The sequence below is a fragment of the Lissotriton vulgaris genome, chromosome 4_1 (genome assembly GCF_964263255.1).
Source record: "Lissotriton vulgaris chromosome 4_1, aLisVul1.2, whole genome shotgun sequence".
Lineage (NCBI taxonomy): Eukaryota > Metazoa > Chordata > Amphibia > Caudata > Salamandridae > Lissotriton > Lissotriton vulgaris.
This window is the reverse complement of record NC_141691.1, coordinates 1,108,201,491-1,108,223,625: the sequence shown is the minus strand read 5'-3', so window position 1 is coordinate 1,108,223,625 and position 22,135 is coordinate 1,108,201,491. Positions and strand designations below refer to the sequence as shown.

The following is a 22,135-nucleotide window of genomic DNA, read 5'->3' as shown; positions in this document are numbered from 1 at the left end:
ATGGATATCTGACTATATGGTTACCCTAACTTTTTGCCTAGTGTTTAGCTGTTTTTTGACTTAGTTGGCCTGGGAGCCTGCTATTCAGGGCCCCAGGCTATCTGCTCTCTCTGTAAAAAAAAATGGACTCCATGTACTTTAGGTACATATCTAATTGGATATTGGGTCACCTTGTGAGCCCCTGTATAGTGTACCATAGGTACCCAGGGCATAGGTGCATCCAAGGCCTACCAGGGGCTGCAGTATGAATTATGCCACCCCTGGCTGGCCATCCAAACTGACACCACAGGCTGAACACTCAGCTTGGGCAAGGTGGTGTAATCACCCTTTGCTTTAGATATAGTATTCCTATATCTACCCTTATATATAGACACATATACACCTATACGCCACTCCTATGGCAGGCCTTGACAATCCTGAAGGCAGAGTGCTTGGTTTTATGTGAGATGGTGCACTAGCATGAGCTGAGCCTGTCTGCAGTTTTCGGAACCATGTCCTTATAGCTGTTCTATGATATGTCCATACCATATACTCTTAAGTGCATTATAATCCTTGCGGTTAATGCTAACTTTGGTTTGGCTTTATCAAAACATGTCATGTAAGGTGTCAAACACTTTGGAATACTACCCCGCGCCAGTACTGGCAGCAGGGGTAGCATTCCACCCTTCTAGAGGGAGAAGACATATAGTTACTGCTTTACCAGGTTAAAGTTAAACAGAGCCTCAGCATCACAAGACACAAGTTTGACCTCCTGCTGCTGGACGAAACTCTGGCAGGGGCGGCCTGGCCAATAGGTTTCCTGTCAAGGGAGGTGCTGGCACCTCCCCAGACAGCCTGTAGTGGATTGGGGCACTGTGGTTTCAATGGAAACTGCTGTTTCCAGACACTGCCTGGGGCACACAAGGTGATCCATGCATAGCCCGGTTCAAACTAGTTGGTGGGGCACTCTGGCGCGAAACTGGACAAAGAGAAAGGGGTGTAACCACCCCCTTCTCAGGTTCCACCCTTAGGAGGGACCTAGCAGGTAATCCTGCCCCTTAGTTTGGTATAAAGTTAGGAGCTGTGTCTAGAGACATTAGATTATCCTGGAGAGAAACTCTGAAATGAACTCTTGGACCTTCGACATTTCATTTCGACTGGAAGACTGAAGACATCTCCCTTGTGGTCAAGGAGTGACCATCCTGTGCAAACAGGCACCACCAGTAACTTGCTGGTTTGCTTTGTCGACGCTCCTGCTGGAACCCGAAGACTTAGCGATGCAGAATCTGGACTTCCAGCCTTCTCTGACTCCGACCCAGAGCCACAGCAAAGCTGAGACCCCTGGCGGACACGAGAGACGTGGGACCGGACATCCTGGACTACCTGCATTTTGCTACCTGTGCAGCTTCTGAGGCACCCTCAAAGTTGTACATTAGGGTTTGAGAAGCCCCAGACGTGAGCAGCATTTGCACTGAAGCACAGCCCTCCACACTCTACGAGTGCCGGGTGGGGCCTGCGCCTGCATTTCAGCTCAACACGTCTTCGTGGTTGCTAGCCCATTGGCTAGTGGCCCCTCTGAAGACTTCTTTTTGAAATACCACCACTTGCCTGGTTGCTCTGGGCTAGCTCCTGCTTCCCTGAAAAGAAGCTCCCCAAACCTTGCTGGTCTGAACAGAAGCCAATCTTCCAATCCTGTGTGGATTGAATTTGCCAAGGTTTGTTGGGTCCAATCCGGATACCGACACCGCCAACAGCTAGATCCGTTGTGGTACAGCTCGACTCCAGCTCCTGGCTGTTGTCAACGCCTTTTGGACCTCGTGGCTGCGGAGACAAGCTTCACCGCTTCACCCGATTGCATCTCGACATCTCCTGGTTCCCCATCTCCTGGTTCCTTCCTGGTCACTGGCTAGTGACCGAGACTCTGTCCCCTCTACTTTCAGGTTCTTCACTGCTCTGATACACCCTTGGATCCATCCGGACACTTACCTCCTGGTCGCTTGCAGCACTTTCTTGCAGCTCTCCATAGGATTCATCGACAAAACCCAACACGAAAGAACACCTATACCCCCGGCTTCCCTGGGTGAGGTAACTCGAGTACTTCGGTGCTCCCATGGGTAATGACTATCCAAGTGTCCTAGTTTAAAAGGGTTTTCTCGTAGTCCACCTGGAAGTGTCCGAAATCTACTACTTCGTAACTTTTAGGTTCCCTTTGAAACTCCATGGTAACTCGCGTGTGTGTTTAGACACTACACACGCATCCTGTGGGACTCCTCCTTCCTAACCTTTGGTTGTTCAGTGTAGACCCAGTGATTTCCTAGGCCCTAGGCCTATTCACCTTTCCTGAAGTGGTTCTTATACCACTTACTTAGTATATGGTTCGTGAGGCCCCTAGGGCAGAATTGTATTTGTGCAACCTATTGTATGCTTATTGAGTAACTTGTGCTGTATCTCGACCTCTGATCTCATAAAGAGTGCAGAGGGGTTGAGTTAGTAATAAATACATATATATTTGATATATACCTTGTGTGGTGTCCTTTCATTTGATATTCAAGGGACTATTATTGGTAAAACAGCTGGCTTCATATGCTCTCTGTAGTTTTAGCCTAAGACTGCTTTTTCCATGCTACCACTAGGATAGCTGGTCTATAAGGTTGACTTTACAACCATCACCATAAGGGTTGTTTGGACTGGTGCAAGGTGCCCACTAGAATAGTGGACATCATATACCAGGCCAACTTCTCACACCCAGTTAAAAAACATTACCGTTACAATTCATACACAGTCTAGACCAGAACATCTTTTTTTATTCAAACGGACAGCAGCAACAAGAAAACAAGCAACATTAAAAATATCCCAGGAGTTACTCAGCATTTGAAGATAGACTAAGGCTCGTCTTACTTGTACAAAACCTTTACCCCTCAGAAATGTTATGTTATTGTTATGTTGGTGGTTCTTGTATCGTGCATGAATCACCCAGGGGCATCTCAGCGCTTTACCTGAAAGGGTAAGCCGACAAAGGGAAAAGGCGTGGAGAGGAGAATCAGAACAACCAAGGTTTTAGTTGTTTCCTGAAGGATAAGTAGTTTGTGGATTCCCGCAGCATTAAAGGAAGCGAATTCCAATATTTCGGTGCTACAAACGAGAACGCTCTACCGCCTGTGCGGGTGAGTCGCATCCGGGGAATGTTCAAAAGGGCTAGGGAAATGGATCTCAGATTACATTCACTCGAATGCTTAAAGAGCTTATTTCTGAGGTAAACTGGGCCCTCGCCTCTAAGAGCTTTGAAGGACAAACAGCAGATCTTAAACACAGAGCGCTTTTGAATTGGCAACCAGTGTAGCTGTTTTAGAAGAGGGTGAGATGGAGTTCCAGGACAGTCCAAGACCATTCTGGCGGCCGTGTTCTGTATTACCTGTAGTTTGGATAGGGCCGTGGTTCCAACCTCTGCCAGTAGGGCATTGCCATAATCCAGCCTACTTCCTATCATTGCCTGTACTACGGTTCTCTGATGTTCCAGGGGTAGGTAGGGGATGATTCTACGTAGTAGACGTAGATTGTAATAGCACGAGGCTGTGATGTTCTTTATGTTATCCTTCATATCAAGCTTGGCATCCAATTGGATTCCTAAGCTTTTTACGGAGGTGGAAGGTTTTGGGGCGTCACCCAGTTTGGGGGGCCACCAATCAGCAGTCCAGAGATGTGTGGATTTCCCTAGGAGCATTAGCTCTGTTTTTCCAAGGTTTAACTGTAGGCACTGCTCCCTCATCCAATTTGCAATTGCTAGCATACCGTCCATGAAACGTTGTTTCTCATTCAGGATGTTGTTACCAATTGGAAACAGTAGCTGCGTATCGTCGGCATAGGAGATAATCTCAAAGCCGAAGGATTGGATGAGTTTTGCCAAGGGGGATAAATGAATATTAAATAAGGTGGGGCTAAGACACGATCCCTGTGGCACCCCCTTGTCCAGCAGGAATTTCCTTTTTGAGACAAATGGTCCTAACATAGCGGTTTGGCATCTGTCCCATAGGATATCTTTCAGCCACTGTAGGGCGGTGCCTCCGATGCCACACTCGCCTAGTCTCCCCACCAGCCTTTGATGGGATATCGTATCAAAGGCCGCAGAGAGATCTAATAGGATTAGGATTGCAGAGCCGCCGGCATCGAGGGTGCATCTTAGCGAGTCGGTAACTGCCAGTGTTGCAGTTTCTGTACTGAACCCTGGCCGAAAGCCCGACTGGGAAGGGTCCAGCAGATCGTTTGCTTCCAGTTATTGACTGAGCTGGATGTTTATATTCCAGCAATTTCCCCAATAAAGGGAGCAGGGATATCGGTCGGTAATTACTTAGCTCCAGTGGGTCTGCAGTAGGTTTCTTCAAAATAGGCCGCACGGAAGCCTCTTTCCAGGCCCTAGGAATGAGGCCTGTTTCAATAGATGCATTGAAAATTCGTTGGATAACAGGAGCAATGGCATTATGAACCTCCTCCTAATGATATTGTAATAATCGCAGAACATCATGAAATGTAGGGTATTCTGTACAGAAAAATTATCGCAATAACAGGGTTCAACCTCCTCTGGCTTACACCACCCCTGGAAATCACCCAACACCAAGTGGATCAAGTTGAAACGGAATTTTGCCAGGAGCTAGCAGTGAAAAGTTTTAGTCACCGTAATCAGGTAAGGTTCAGTAGTCAAGGTGGTTTTAGTCAAACAGTGAGCCCTAGCTAATGCTTTCTGTAGCTCCTGCTCTTCCCGCCCCAACATCGAAATATTCAAAAAATGTGTTTTGACCCACTTAAAGTCCTCCTTACAAATACTATCAGGGTTTTCAAATAATTTTGGCCATCCTATTTTAAAAAACATATGTTTAACATATGTCAGCCACTTAATTTCATTGGCTTTGTCCAGATTGATAATATCTCGAAGAATCAACGGATTCAATGTCAATTCTGGATTAAACCAAGTTTTGACCCAGCACAAAAGAGGAGCTAAACTCATAATATCTGATACGTAGCCCTGTCCTAATTCCTGATGAATTGCATAGGTGGGTGTTGATCGAGGGACGGACAAAAGGCAAAAGAGAAATCTATTTTCAGCTATCTGGACCCCTGGCTGTTTAAAACCCCAAATAGAGGAACCGTATGCGGCGATAGCCACACACTTTCTATATATTTTCATAATTGCCTCAACTGGCTTAGCCCCCAAACGTTGAGCAAACCCTAATAAGGCTGTCGTCGATCTACTTACAGCCAATCTCTTAGCCTTATCTTGGGGGACCCATGAGCCTTTGTCATAGAATAATACTCCAAGGTAAGTAAAGTAGGAAACCCTGGACACTTCCACTCCATTACAGAAAGATGACTTCAATTTCCTAGTTTTTTTGCCAATAGACATAATGTACAACTTCCCATTGTTTACACCCAGGTCTAAAGACTGCATATATGATCCAAAAGCATCCAAGAGCTTCTGGAAACCCAACGCAGTACGTGCTAAAAGGACGGCATCATCCGCATATAGGAGAACAGGTATTAAATATTCTCCTAAACGCGGGATGTCCACGGTGGCCTCCTTTAAAGATTTATCAAGTGCATTAATAAAAAGAGTAAACAATAGAGGTGCCAATATGCACCCTTGGCGGACCCCCCCGGTCCAATTTAAAAGATCTGGTACAATTACCTTCTTGACGCATATAAGTCCTGATGGAGATCAGCCAAAAAATAAACTAAACGTGGCTCAATGTCCATTTCTAGCAGAATGTTCCACAGCCTAGACTTGTTAACCAGGTCAAAGGCTGGGAATAAATCCATAAAAGTCATATGTAGTGTGCCTTCTTTGGCCACAGTGTACTTGCTAATTAATAAGTGCGAATTGAGGCACTGGTCCATTGTACTTCTTCCATGCCTGAAACCATACTGCAGGTCTTAAACAATCTTATTTTCGTTACTCCAGTCTGTAATCTTAGCTAGAACCATTTTCTCTAAAATTTTAACCACAGAATCAATCAGCGATATGGGTCTATAGCATCGTGGGTCCCCTCTCTGACCCTTCTTAAAGACTGGAATAACGATACATTGACTCCAAGAAGCCGGGAACCCCTGCGTGCCAGAAGCATTAAAACATTTGCCAATATTTTAGACCAGAATGTAGGGTCACATTTATAAAGGTCCGCCGGAACCCCGTGAGGACCTGGGGCTTTATTACCGCGGTCTCCTTTATAGCTTTCCCCAGTCAAAGGCCATTGTACATGTGGCGCCTCTTCTCTTTGTGCATACACAAGACAAACTGCGAACATACAATTAGGTCTGAAATACCCTTGGTAACAGAGAACCCACATCAATTGCAACTCACATAATGTAATCTACCTAATCAAATGCCCTTATGGCCTGATGTACGAAAGTATGACAAGCAGGAAGATAAGGCTACAGATTATTGAACATCGTAGCACCATCAGATGTAGACTTAGCACAACAAAGCTGGCTAACCATTTGTGGCAAGTGTTCATAGCGCAAATGACTTGTCATGGACAATCATTAAACAAGCATTGGCATAGCCAATAGGTCTCGCCTTTGGGACATTACGTGTTTAGTCAGAACTTTTGGCTATGTTGTAGAGCATTGGGGCTGCTGTGCATCATGTTGAAAGGTTATATTAAAACGGGCATTTTTGTTACCTTTAACAAACCAAGACGACATTATATACAACTGAACAACCTGATTAAAAAAAGATTTTAACATAAAAAATGTCTTCTAGTTTTTTGTACTTGCACAGCTGGCAACTTCTTCCTGCCTTTTGTCATTCTTGTTTGTTAAAAAAAATTGTTATGGGGAGTGGGACATAAATAACGGGGGAGTGGACGTTGTATAACAGTAATTTAATTAGAACACGAGCAGCAGAAGGACACTAGGGGAGAATCAACAGATGCCAGATTCCGGGGGCAGATGATGTGATGCTCAGGTGATGCTTAGGTGGTGCACTGATGCAAAATGGTGGTGGTGAGTTACGTTTGATGCTCAGGTGGTGCCACTATATGGTGTGGATTGTGGAGTTGTGGAGTTTACATATGTTCTTTGGTGCGTAATTATGTGGTGTGTATTGGAAATGTGTGGAGTTGAATTGAGCGGCCTGGAACTGTGGTGCTGAGTGAAATTATGCTTAGTGAAATTGTGTCATGGTGTGGAGTGCCTTTATGTTGATTGGTGGTATGTGGCATAGAGTGCAGTTATGTGGAGTGTATTTATGTTGCATTGAGTAGAGTACAATTATGTGGAATGTAATTTTGTGGCATTGAGTGGTATTATGTGGAGTGTATTTATGTTGCATTGAGTAGAGTGTAATTATGTGGTGTGTAATTATGTGGTACTGAGTAGTATGTGGAGTGTATTTATGTTGCATTGAGTAGAGTGTAATGATATAGTGTGTAACTATGTTGCACTGAGTGGTATTTTGTGGAGTATATTTATGTTGCATTGAATAGAGTGTAATTATGTGGCACTGAGTGGTATTATATAGAGTGTATTTATGTTGCATTGAGAAGAGTGTAATTATGTGGCGTGTAATTATGTGGCACTGAGTGGTATTATGCGGAGTGTATTCATGCTCCATTGAGTAGAGTGTAATTATGGCAACTTGTACTTATGTGGTACTGAGTGGTATATGGGGTGTATTTATGTTGCATTGGATAGAGTGTAATTATGTGGCGTGTAATTATGTGGCATGGAGTGGGATTATGTGGAGTGCCACTGATTTGCTGCTGCGGGGTCAGGACAAGTTGAATATTCCTGCTCAGGTTCGGAGCCATGCCTTGTCTTCTACGGAAGCCTCAAAGGGGTCATATCCCGTACTCCATCACTGCACTCTAGGCTGACTTTCATGGTGGCTGCCCAGATGTTCGAGCTGCATGGTCAGTAATGTACAGAAAGTGCCAGAGGCCACAGAGGTGATAGCAGTAGGCGCTATGCAAGAGGGCTTATTATGGACCAAGGCGGGTTGCCATGTCACGGAACTCCAGATATCTCTAAGAACAAATCTCCCTTAAAAGCCAGTGCTTCCTGGAAACTTGATTGAAATAGAGCCTGAAGAAAACTGTACTTTGTTGAATGACGTTATTTTTCAGAGTGTCTTACAAACTCTGTGTATGATATCTGTACGGATAAAACATTTCAAATAATTTGAGGAAGTGAGTGAAGAATCGTGAAACACTTTGGCCAGTATGGAATTTGATCAATATGAATTATTCATCAATAACTGATGACATTTGTGAAACTTAGTAAACTGCATTTATCTCAAATACACTTTGAAGTATTGTGGTGGTCACTATTTGTGGAAACATGTCCCTTCGGGTATATTAATGTGCCCCTTAAATTAATTGACATCACAGGGCCCTTTCTAGTAAAAGTTATTCCTATGTGCACCCCATCTTGCTATTGATTATATGGGAACACCCCAATCTAGGTTGGTAAAATTCACATTTCCACTGTTTCATCATCACAAGTGTAAAATCTGCTGAGCACTTATGGTTCAGTGCCCCCTCCCAGCTTCTCCAGAGTCGAAGCTGCCAGCAATATATCCAGATTGGGATGGTTGAAGAACGACCTCCCTCCCCCAGGGTTCCAGGAGGGGGTCTGCTGCAGGCCAGGACACCAGGCACCTCACTCTTCACTCTAGGTCATTATAGCTTTGTTTGCTGCACTCTGCATCTGTCACATTAGAGGATACAGCGTTGACGTTGTCCATGATTTCCTGCCATGTACTGGCCCAGCTCTTAGGGCCGGTCCTTCGGCGTGATGTGCTCCATAATTCCGGACGCTTCTTGAAACTTCCGCTGCCAAAAGTTCACATTCTGAAAACACGTTTTGTATCTACTAAGCTATGGAATTGCTTTGGGGTGATCGAAAGGCCTGGGCACCGATAGACTGCAAAGCTTCCCTTTGTACCAACCCCACAAGATGGCTGCATTTCAGAAGCTGTCTCCTGGGTTTGCCAGGAATGTGTGTTCAGCTCTTAAGAGTGAGGTGTGGGGAATTACAGACTCAGGGGTTGTGTTATCAACACAGGATAACATGTTGTGATGTGCTTCCAGTTGCAAGTCACTGCTCTATCAGTCATGGGGAGGCGGACGCACATTTATCAAGTAATGGCGGGTCAGGGTTACGCTAGCACCCCACGGTGGGGGTGAAACTGGGTCAGGTGTTACTCATCTCTTTAAAATGCACGCCTGTGATCTGGCCCTGAATGGAGCCTGTGACCTACAGGTGCCAAGAAGATGGAGACAAGAGAGGAGTCCTTTACCACCAATATCTATGTGTCTTTATGTGCTACAATGACAGCGCGAGGATAGACAGGGAGGAGCTGAGTATATGTACATAAAGGATTTCTTACTATATTCCCTCCCGTAATAAATGAAGACATTCAGGGGCAGCGTGAGTTCAAAGCAGTACTATTGGTTCTTACAGTAAAATGCTCTTCGCTAGTCGCTACTGCCCCTTATAGGTGGCCCCAACACGTTAGCACCATTGCTCGAGATGCCACCGGGAGGGTAGGCCCAGACCGCTTGGTTGGCTAGATGACAGCGTGGTGACTGCACTGAAGGGAGGACTGGCATGCACTGAAGGGAGGGCTGGCATACCCTGAGGAGAGGGGGTCTCGAAGCCTTCTGTACTGCATTCTTCGGAAGTGACCTGCCTATAACGTAGGTACAAGTCATATCTGCCGCACGTGTGTATTATTTCCAATTGTAGAAAACTGAATTACCACATGATGGCACCAGACCACCAAAGACGTTTATAACTGTAACACATTTACGAGTATGACAATTGAAGGGATGTTTATCGCACAAACAAAAAGTAATTGACGGGCAACTATAGATAACTAGTGACAAGCAAACTGTGACACATTTACGAGTATGACAATTGAAGGGATGTTTACCGCACAAACTAAAAGGAATTGACGGGCAACTATAGATAACTAATAACAAGCACAAAACAAGCGCGGCCGTGAAACTGTAAGCGGCCGCGCTAGTAACCTGATCCACGACCAGCTGCCAGCCTTACGCGCCCCTGCGCGCTCCCAAGACCCCTATGCCAGGGGAGTGAAAGTTTTGAAGGAAAGCGGGACATTCACCCGACTTTGGTCATTTGCGTGCTTTCGATTATTGAAAGCCACACACAAAGGCCAATGGGATGTGTGGGAGGAGGCACCCCCACACAGAGAAGGCTCTTGGAAGTTTGAAGTAATTCAAAAGCCCTCTCCTAGAGCACCGCATGAGCGCTGGTCAGGCGAGACCTAAAAAGTGACAGGGACAATGAACATAATCAAGGTCAGGAACAGAGATGGGTGTACATACTTTAGACTCATGTAAATAGTTTGAACAATGAAATCCCTTGGAATTTTATCAGCTTGTTACGAAGGTAACAAAGATAATTGATTACTATTTAGAGAAGTAAATGGTAGTGATTTTGAGTGGAGCAGATACCTTGGAAGGGAGGTATGATGATTCCATTCTTTTTTTCTCCCCCCTTTCTCCTCACAGCCTACCCCTAACCACGATCATCCTGATGTTTCCAAAATGAAAAGGCTTGAAGAGAACCTATATAATAAAAATATGAACTAAACAGAAAGCAGACTTCATTCATACATTCATCTAGGACATGAAATTCGAATGGGAACTGAGTTAGGAGATTTGCCCATACTTTATCCCCATGGCCACAAGGAAACCACACTTCCCTTGGTTCCTCAAGCTCACGTGATGCGTGCAACGTTCTACACTTGCGTCACCATGTACTGAATCCGGAAGAGACAACGCTGATTGATACAGACATAGGCTGCATTTTCTCAGCAGTTTGGCTATTGGCACAGGTGATTCGGTGGCCTTATAGGTCGTTTGGTGGCATGGTGCCCCTGGTGTGGTAAGTGACCAAGCCATTGAACTTTTTAAGAAGCCGAGTACAAGAAGATTTGATCTTTTCGTACTTAAGGTAATTCTAATAACTTTGTTTATGTTTAGTGTGACAATAATGACGCGCCTCCACCAACCCATATCTGGGTTTAGGGTAAGACTGTGCTAACAGTACGTAAAAGTGCATCAGGTGGGCCAGCACACACTCACATGTGTGCAGTGATTCACGTTTGAGCATCAACCATTGCAGTTTATCTCACAAACCTCACTGACATACATATGTTTTGTCGTGTTCAATCAATCAATCAATCAGAGTACTTGTAAAGCGCTCTACTTACCCGTGAGGGTCTCGAGGTGCTATGGGGAGGGGTGGGGTGCTGCTACTGCTTGAAGAGCCAGTTCTTGAGGAGTCTTCTGAAGGCGAGTAGGTTTTGGGTCTGCCGTATGTGGGTAGGGAGGGCGTTACAGGTCTTGGCGTCGAGGTTTGAGAAGGATCTGCCGCCGGAAGTCGTTCATTGGATGCGGGGGACAGCAGCGAGGGCGAGGCTGGCGGAGCAGAGCTGGCGGGTGGGGGTGTAGAAGCTGAGTCTGCTGTTCAGGTTGGCTGGTCCGGCGTTGTGGAGTGCTTTGTGTGCGTGGGTGAGGAGCTTGAAGGTGATCCTCTTATCGATGGCGAGCCAGTGTAGGTCTCTCGGGTGGGGGGTGATATGGCTGCTGCGGGGGACGATGACTATCAGTCGGGCAGAGGTGTTTTGGATGCGTTGTAGTCGTCGTAGGTGTTTGGCTGGGATTCCTGGGTAGAGTGCGTTGCCGTAGTCCAGTCTTGTGCTGACAAGGGCCTGTGTCACCGTTCTTCTTGTTTTGGTCGGGATCCACTTGTAGATCCTGCGAAGCATGCAGAGGGCTTTGTAGCAGGAGGAGGAGATGGCGTTGACCTGCTTAGACATGGAGAGGGAGGAGTCGAGGATGAATCCTAGGTTGCGTGTATGGTCAGTGGGTGTTGGTGCTGTTCCCAGTGTGGTTGGCCAACAGGAGTCATCCTAGGCTGAGGAGGTGGGTCCAAGGATGAGGAACTCCGTCTTGTCCGAGTTCAGCTTCAGATGGCTGCTCCTTATCCAGTTGGCGAAGGCCTTCATTCCCTCGTGGAGGTTGGTTTTGGCGGTGTGTGGTTCCTTGGTGAGAGAGAGGATGAGCTGGGTGTCGTTGGCGTAGGAGATGATGTTGAGGTTGTGATGGCGGGCCACTTGTGCGAGGGGGGCCATGTAGACGTTAAACAGCGTCGGGCTGAGAGATGAGCACTGGGGGACGTCGCAGATGATGTTGGTGGCTTTGGATCGGAAGGGTGGGAGGCGGACGCTCTGGGTTCTGCCGGAGAGAAAGGACGTGGTCTAGTCAAGGGCCTTCTCTTGGATTCCGGCTTCTAGGAGGCGTGTCTTTAGAGTGCGATGGCAGACCGTGTTGAAGGCGGCTGACAGGTCCAGGAGGATGAGGGTTGATGTTTCGCTGTTGCCTAGTTGGCACCTGATGTCGTCTGTGGCGGCGATGAGGCTGTTTCGGTGCTGTGGTTTCGTCTGAATCCGGACTGGGATGGGTCCAAGATGTTGTTGTCTTCTAGGTGCATGTTGACGATTTTCTCGATGACCTTTGCCGGGAACGGGAGCAGGGAGATAAGCCGGAAGTTCTTGAGGTCCTTGGAGTCCGCCTTGGGCTTTTTGAGGAGGGCGTTGATTTCGGCGTGCTTCCAGCTTTACGGGAATGTCGCTGTTTCAAAGGAGATGTTGATGACCTTCCGTAGGTGGGGTGCGAAGGCTGCGTCTGCTTTGTTGAATACGTGGTGTGGGCACGGGTCTGACGGAGATCTTGAGTGGATGGAGCTCATGACCTTGCGTGTCTCGTCGTCGTAGACGTTGGACCAGGAGATGTTCGTGTTTTATCTAAAGATGCTGAAGAAGCTTGTTTCTTTGCATTATACAGCATGCAACATTGTGAAACTATGTTTGGAATATATTTACTATATCCTGTCAATCTGTCCTACATGCAATATAGAGCATGCAACAGTGTGTAAAACGTACAGAATGTATATACCATACCTATGTCAGTCTGACTTATGTGTACCCAAATAAATCCTCATCTAATCTAATGAAATGATTAATGTTTTTGTTTATCCTACCTCTTTTTCTTTGTCTACTTATAACTATGTAAAGCGCTCTGATACCCTCCAGGGTCATGTTCGATCTATACAAAACTTTTGAAATAAATAATAATAAATAAATAATCAAATAACTTTGACTGGAATGACATCAGGCTTCTGGTGTTCACTATCATGAGCTAGAGCGAGAGGAGGCGGTCCGAGACCACAGAAGTGAGGAGAGGAGAACCATGTGAGTAGCGTCCCCGAGTTGTGCATTCCGAGTCCACGGGGGTGGTCTGAGGCCCGCTTCGGACCCTCCTCCATGCTCCATGCTACAGTGAGGAGGGTGCAGACGCTGACAGCACCCGGCGAGTGCGGCTGCCATCAGACGGCTGGCGTGGAGTGAGAGCCTCAGGCAGACCACAGAGGTGGCCTGGTTAGTTCTGGGTGCAGCCTGTGGTTTTGTCTGACAGGCCACACTTGCCCCAGCCCATTAGCCCATCAGGGGGGTTAATTTTCCTGGAGGACCTTCACCAGGACCCTTGCCTCAGCGCCTCAGCGCCTCAGCGCCTCAACACCTTTGTTACAGCCTGCACAGGAAGACCAGGGCACCCGTGTGCCTGCCCCACGACATCCATCCTCTGCCTTCGATACACCACCCAGGTGACTTCTCCACACTGCGCCGGAGGTGTTCATAGAGACTCAGTGAACCTTAAGGAAAGCAACGGGTGTGACTGGGATCTGAGATCAACAGCAACAGCAATAACAGTGATGGAGCAGGATTTTCACAAATGAAACCTGCTCAGAGTAACACCCCCAAAATGTGTACTACCAGTAAGTAGAGATAGAAATTAGTATGCACCTTATACACACACGCATGGGAAAAAGTGTTGCACAAATTTGAACTAATGAGGAAGGACTAAAACCTAAAAATCGCTAAGCTTGAGAAAGATGCATGTTTAGTCTGCATGCGCAATACGTAGTTACATGTTGCATTTTCTGCTTCAGAATACCAATTGACGCCGCTTTTCCGCTTAAAGCTTATGCTAGGTATATTAAGTATTTAACAACAAGGGGTGGTGATGGACAGAGTTTCTGAATTAAGCAGAATACTCTCACCCAGTCAAGAGATCAGGGCTAGATCCAACACCGTTTTTTAGCTCACTGCACCATCCCAGCTCAGAACCTGGCTATATGCAAATTAGTCTGTTCCTGTCCCAGTGCATGATGGGAACAGGGCAAACCAAACTACCAAGCCAATTCTTACACTGGGAAGGAAACAAGCTTCCGGGGACCGGTTTCTGGCATTTCAGCCGTCGTCGGCCCGGCTTGCTTGAATCTTGATGGTGGAATGAGCAAGGGACTCACATGTGGAGTGGTGTGGCTCACCAGTTAGAGGCGGCAGACCCGGGAGCAGAAGTCGGCCCGGACCAGGGTTCAATTCCCGACGCGGCAAGGTCGTGGACTTGGGTCAGCGGACTCGATAATTCTCGCTTCGGTGCCTACTCTAATCTGGGGTCCCACTCGGCAACTCTGGGCATTAGCTTGCCTAATCTCCACAACGCCCCCCCCCCAACGCCGGGGATGCCTGGCTCCACCCTGGGGACTCCCAGCAGGGACCATCCCACAGGGAAAGCCAGGACGGGTTCCCAAGCGTTGCATAGCGCCAGGAAACCTCCGGGTAGCAGCGCCCTTTACAAGTGTAAACATAATAATAATAATCTGAGTATACCATCCACGCTTAGGGTGGACAAAATATTTAACAACAAGGGGTGGTGATGGACAGAGTTTCTGAATTAAGCAGAATACTCTCACCCAGTCAAGAGATCAGGGCTAGATCCAACACCGTTTTTTAGCTCACTGCACCATCCCAGCTCAGAACCTGGCTATATGAAAATTAGTCTGTTCCTGTCCCAGTGCATGATGGGAACAGGGCAAACCAAACTACCAAGCCAATTCTTACACTGGGAAGGAAACAAGCTTCCGGGGACCGGTTTCTGGCATTTCAGCCGTTGTCGGCCCGGCTTGCTTGAATCCTGATGGTGCAGTGAGCAAGGGACTCACATCTGAGTATACCTTTCCACGCTTAGGGTGGACAAAATATTTAACAACAAGGGGTGGTGATGGACAGAGTTTCTGAATTAAGCAGAATACTCTCACCCAGTCAAGAGATCAGGGCTAGATCCAACACCATTTTTTAGCTCACTGCACCATCCCAGCTCAGAACCTGGCTATATGTAAATTAGTCTGTTCCTGTCCCAGTGCATGATGGAAACAGGGCAAACCAAACTACCAAGCCAATTCTTACACTGGGAAGGAAACAAGCTTCCTGGGACCGGTTTCTGGCATTCCAGCCGCCGTCGGCCCGGCTTGCTTGAATCCTGAAGGTGCAATGAGCAAGGGACTCACATCTGAGTATACCCTTCCACGCTTAGGGTGGACAAAATATTTAACAACAAGGGGTGGTGATGGACAGAGTTTCTGAATTAAGCAGAATACTCTCACCCAGTCAAGAGATCAGGGCTAGATCCAACACCGTTTTTTAGCTCACTGCACCATCCCAGCTCAGAACCTGGCTATATGCAAATTAGTCTGTTCCTGTCCAAGTGCATGATGGGAACAGGGAAAACCAAACTACCAAGCCAATTCTTACACTGGGAAGGAAACAAGCTTCCGGGGACCGGTTTCTGGCATTTCAGCCGTCGTCGGCCCGGCTTGCTTGAATCCTGATGGTGCAATGAGCAAGGGACTCACATCTGAGTATACCCTTCCACGCTTAGGGTAGACAAAATATTTAACAACAAGGGGTGGTGATGGAGAGAGTTTCTGAATTAAGCAGAATACTCTCAGCCAGTCAAGAGATCAGGGCTAGATCCAACACCGTTTTTTAGCTCACTGTACCATCCCAGCTCAGAACCTGGCTATATGCAAATTAGTCTGTTCCTGTCCCAGTGCATGATGGGACAGGGCAAACCAAACTACCAAGCCAATTCTTACACTGGGAAGAAAACAAGCTTCCGGGGACCGGTTTCTGGCATTTCAGCCGTCGTCGGCCCGGCTTGCTTGAATCCTGATGGTGCAATGAGCAAGGGACTCACATCTGAATATACCCTTCCACGCTTAGGGTGGACAAAATATTTAACAACAAGGGGTGGCCACTATAGGTGTGGCAGGGTATACTCAGACATGAGTCCCTTGCTCACTGCACCATCAGGATTCAAGCAAGCCGGGCCGACGACGGCTGAAATGCCAGAAACCGGTACCCGGAAGCTTGTCTCTTTTCCGGTGAAGAATTGGCTTGGTAGTTTGGTCTGCCCTGTTCCCATGATGCACTGGGCCAGGGACAGACTAATTTGCATATAGCCAGGTTCTGAGCTGGGATGGTGCAGTGAGCTAAATAACGGTGATGGATCAAGTCCTGATCTTTGGACTGGGTAAGAGTGGTCTGCTTAATTCAGACACTCTGTTCATCACCACCCCCTTTTCTGAATCGTTTTTGGCCACTATAGGTGTGGCAGAGTATACTCAGACATGAGTCCCTTGCTCACTGCACCATCAGGATTCAAGCAAGCCGGGCCGACGACGGCTGAAATGCCAGAAACCGGTACCCGGAAGCTTGCCTCCTTTCCGGTGAAGAATTGGCTTGGTAGTTTGGTCTGCCCTGTTCCCATGATGCACTGGGCCAGGGACAGACTAATTTGCATATAGCCAGGTTCTGAGCTGGGATGGTGCAGTGAGCTAAATAACGGTGATGGACCAAGCCCTGATCTTTGGACTGGGTAAGAGTGGTCTGCTTAATTCAGACACTCTGTTCATCACCACCCCCTTTTCTGAATCGTATATTAAGTGGGATTATAATACGGGAGGGGGGTACACAGTGAAAACTACATTGTCATTTAATTAATAAACTTTACATTTTTCTGTAGAATGCGGGACTTGAATCCCAGTTGCCTAGAACAGTTCCAAATAGGATGGGGTAAAAAGAAAGTGCGCATCAGAGCTGACAGAAGCGAGCAAAAGTGCTGTGCTCAGCAGCAAGTGTGCCCAAAGGTTAAGGGCATGGGTCCCGGAACAATTGTCAGTATGCCAAGAAACAGGGTCCATCATGGGATCGGATGTGTCTTCCTCAGAGGATGCACAAAAGTTGAATTAAAATGTATCGAACTGTTACATTTGCATGTAGTATGAATAGAGAATTTGAAAACCATTGGGAACTAAAAGTTTGACAAAGAAATGTCTAAGGTTTGGGTGAAGTCACCATAGGGTGATAGTACCACCTACTGGGATAGCCAATCAGCTGTTAGAAAATGTGAGTTGTTGCAATTTAGGTGGGATGGATAAGAAGATTTTTAGCTATAATTGGGGTGCAGTTTAGACTAACCGGGAGGAAGAGAAGAAGGGTGGATGAGTCGCTGATCGTCGGTTTGAGGAGAGGCCTAGCTGTTCCTGTCCCTTACCTGTCTGGTGTCCTGTCTTCTTTGGTCCCTGCTCCTATCTTGGGGGACCCACACCATGCCCTAGGCCAGGGGGGTGGTTTTACCTGCAGACCCACTAGGTTTGTATATGTCATACATGCAAATTTATTTTTCTGAACTTTTGTCTCACCGCCTATCCACTCTGTCATAATATTGTTTCTTGCATAATATTTGCTGAAACTGCTGTCTCTTAATCTATCCCCTCCGTTAAATGGTTATCGTTCTTATTGATGTGAGAAAAGAATATGTCAATTGCATTTTTGCATCCTCTGATAAAATTAACTGTTTGTAATTGTACTAATTCGCAAATGAGCATTATAGAATTAAGAAATAATTTTGATAAACTTTATTAATCAATAACAAGAGTCTCTGATTTTTTCAATTAGATAAATTAGAAATGTCATATCATTGCCATCAACTCTTCAACTAATGGGTTCATTGACCAAGTAGAAGAAAAGTTGAATGTATAAGGTAGATTTATCTTTAGATGAAATGTTGACTGTGAAATAATAAACAACATTGTTTTCTGAGGTTATTGAAACAAAATTGACCCCAGCGCATCAGGTATATGGGTGAATGTATATGGGCCATTATATGAGATTTTAGTAAGTATTGATCCCTGATCGTATAATTGGTTGCGCTGGATCAACAGCGTTGGACCAGTCCAGCAGTGAGGCAGCCAGGAGGTAGGAGACAGTAGGTTGGCTGACAAGCGCAGGGGGAGGCTCCGTGAGCGGTTTAGCATGGCTGGGGTGGTAGTCTAGGGGCAGCCTCCCCACCCCATAACCTCCTGCAGCAGCTGCTGTCACAGAGTTCGTAATGGATCTAAGAGCCAGAGCCAGTGTATAAGAGTGGTCCGGGTTTCCAGCATGGTAAAATGAAGAAACCTGGCCAGAAAGAGGCAAGACAAGAGCACTAATCCACCCCAGGAGAGCCCACAGTGGGTCCTACCCCTCGCGAGCCCAGAATCTGAAAGCATGAGCGGTTAGGGGCGCGTGAGTAAGAAGCCTAAATCCTTGGGTCTGAGTGAACCTTTCTCTGTTACCGACTTTGGAAATCCCTGGGAGGGTAATCTGCCAGACGAAAGATTGTGTTACGAGTCTACTCAACTTCGCCCTTTGGTTCACGGTTGATTGCTACTTTAAAAACAAGCATTTGCAATGCAATAGGTCTCGCAGTTACGAGACTTTCAGTTAATGGCATTGTAAATAACAATGCCTTTTATTTATGATTTTAAAACAAAAACAAAAATAAAGGGCATCCTTATTTGCAATGTTAATAGCTCAAACCTGCGTAAATGCAAGACCTATTGCATTGCAAATGCTTATTCTCCTAGCCACTACTACAGACAACATGGGAAAGGGGTCAGCCTACTTCAGCAACTGGCTAACTTCACTGCGAGTGACAGCATTCTGCTGTTTCACAATGACCACATCCACACACAAAGTAGTTCCCTTAGATGCCAAGAGCTATTATGGCAATGTGTCCATTTTGAGATGAAAAATATATATTTTTGCTTTCAGATAATGCTTTTTCCTCTATAATGATGCGGGCCCTGCAGCTTCTCCAAAAATAAAGGTTTGGAAACAAAAGTGACAGAACAAGCATTGTCAAAGCCAAAAGGCTCACAGAAAATATTGGAAGTATTGGCTTTGCCATTGCTTGTTTACTTCTGGCACCTTCCAGACACCACTTGCGGAATCCCTGACTCCCTGTGCACCATACTAGTAGATGTACTGCATTTCTAATATGTTGGGCTATCTTATGGGTAATGCTGAAAAATATCCTAGCCATCCACCCTCTCTGACTCTATCGGAATTCTACAAACACCAATAATATCAATGAGTATGACGCCTGAAACGTGGCATATATGTACGGTGCCTTACCCTGGTGGCCTTGTGTCGTCTATGGCTCTGTCAGTTGGTTTCAAATCACTGAGGTACACATTAAAATTGCCTTCAGTTCATCTCCTTTTTGCCTCCTCTTCCTTGTCTTTACGGACCTCCACCGGGCGGCCATATTGCCCGATGGCCTTGGGATCGCTTGGTAACACAGTGACATCGATAGTTAATACTTTGTGCATCCCATTGTCCCTTTTATGTAGTGGTAACGCTTTGCCGACATCCGGCTGGTGTAAAAAATGTTCCTTTGGCTGAACTGTGGCATTGCCTGCCATGTTATGAGCAGGTTCAACGTGTGTTCTGGAGCTGGACATGTTCGTTCCAACTTTAATTTCACCAAAATTCTGTTGATTTGCGATTGTGTTTATATCATGCTTCTCTGGTATAATTGCAGCCGGGCCAACAATATCCAGGGCCTCTTCTCCACCACCCTCTTCCTCACCTAGCTGCTCCTTGTGGAGTTCTGGACTTTTTGGTTCCGTCCAGAGGTGTCAGGGATAACACCCGAAGACCCCGGAGTTCTACCTGTCTCGGTGCACAAATAAACAGAAACACGGGCTTCTCGATGGTGGCGTCAAAGACCAAAGGTTTATTACTGCAGGGACACAGAAGTCACAGAAACTACACACGGGCAGTATCTAAGAGCCTGTTCGATTTGTTCAAGAAGGGCTGTTCCTTATATACAGAATATTAGCCTTCAGGCGAATTCTTCACAATGCTAGTACATTCCCAAACCTTTGTGTCCTAAACAATAAATATTTGGCGTTGCACAGGAATCGTCGATAATATTTGATGTCAAACATTACGAAGAGGGGTTCCCACTATTCCATCACAATCCCATGTCAACTTTTCATTCAAGAGCCGGACCGCCTCATCGTAAATTTCGTTACCTCCCCCTAATAAAGGCCCAGAAGGAAGGGAGCAGAGCCAGGTGCAGAAGATAGAAAAGCAGTATAAGATATGTTTGTGGGTCGGAAATGGGCAAGGCTACCAGCTTCGGCCGCCTAATCATGATCAGGCCAACGAACACGAGAACCAGTATAGCAGGACTGGCCTCAGGCAGAGGAGGTAGCCTTTGTCGAGTCATGCAGCCACAGCATGTTCTGTTCTAAGGTGCACGTGTCACTAGAGAGGTGAATCGCCGGCTAAGCCTATGTGTCCTTAATCGAAATGAAGTAATCATTGCGTATGTGAGGGCAAGAAACACAAAATGGCTGCCATGATCTAAGATGGATGCCATGGGTAGATCAGAAATGTGTTTGTAACAGGAGTACTCTTGCTTGTAGCATAGCGAAAACACCAGGATATGCTAAATGGATCATTTGCGGTTCGCTGATACCAAAATTATGTATTTACGACAATGTTGAAAACACGGGTTCAAATCGTCACGGAACCTCACTTGTCTACCAGCATCACACATGCTGCTACAGGGGTTGCAGGCAGGGCAGACTGTTTTGACAGAGTCTTTTCTTGAAGTTCATTGGGTTTTGGTGGCACCTGTTGCTCTTTTATCACTTCACCTGGTGGAAGAGCAGGAGACGTGCCAACGGCGTTGACGTTTCGGGCTTCATTTTTGGGCTCTGAGCTGACAGGTCCTGCCACATTCTGCGCAGCCGGTTTCCCATGTGCTGCTGACGTAGTCGCAGCCAGTTTGGCAGCTGATCTGCTCTGTGTAGGCGGTGGGGTCGGATTTGGATGGAGCCCTTGCTTTGTACTCAGCAGGTCTGCTGAGTTTAAGCTGCTGGCCGGTATCATCTTCTTTCGTTAATGTGCTTGTCCAAAACAGGAGGGGCGTTAGGTTCAAGCAACTTCCCCTCCAGCTGTCCAGGCAGAAGGAAAGTCTTATTAAAGGCATGTTTTGGAGTGTTGTTGCATTTTTTTGGCAATGAGTTCTTCTTTTTTTTGGATGCTGTTCCTGATTCTCTCTTTGAACCAGTCAGGGTTGGATTCGACAACCTGGGTCGGTACATCCTCGGACCTGTAGATGGCATCGGTAAAGGCTTTTTCCTGCCAAGCTCTCTATTTCCAGCACTTGAATCGCCCCCTCTCGGTCCGAATCAACTCATCTTTCAGGACTTTGCTGTTAATATCGCTGAAGGATAGTTTCAGGGCTGCCATGTCGAAGATCAGCCAGATGACAGGCGGCAAAGATGAAGCCCAGGGCTCTGCCGCTGCCTCAGAAAAACTTCCTCACCTTGTTCATATTGCCTAGGTTCCAGGCGTCCCCGCTACCACCTCCGCCTGGGCGCTCCCACCGTGGCTGCTAGAAAGGAGCTGTCCAGAGGAGGCTCAGATGCTGTCGCTCCCGAGCATTGCCTGCATGGCACTCTACGGGCAGAACATCAGCTTGCCACTCCCATCCCCTCAACACCATCAGGGCTGCATTCGCCAACAACTCATCCAGAGGAACAGTCCGTATCGCATCTTTAAAACCAGACATCCGAAAGCGCACTCGCGGCCCGAGAAGGGGGAGAGCCACTAGGAACGCACAGCAAAACAGATGCTGTACACGTGCACATCGCGTGTCTGTACGCGTGCACATCTCCTCAGCAAAAGAGAACTGTCTGTACGCGTGCACATGTCCTGTCTCCCTTGGCCCACCAAACCAACAGCAATAGGTCTCGCCAAGGCGAGCAGAGCAAGCGCTGTGTAGCTAGGCGAGACCTAAAAATCACATACAAGTAAGCCCCCTGACTCACCTCACAAAAAACCGAAGAATCCGAAAGCAACCTCAACAAGGCACTCGCTATCTCC

At 46.8% G+C, this 22,135-nt stretch overlaps 1 pseudogene; it reads right to left on the bottom strand.

Moving 5' to 3' along the window:
• Nucleotides 1–19,443: 19,443 nt before the first annotated feature.
• On the bottom strand, nucleotides 19,444–21,584 carry LOC147722938 (polypeptide N-acetylgalactosaminyltransferase 5-like; annotated as a pseudogene).
• Nucleotides 21,585–22,135: the final 551 nt, after the last annotated feature.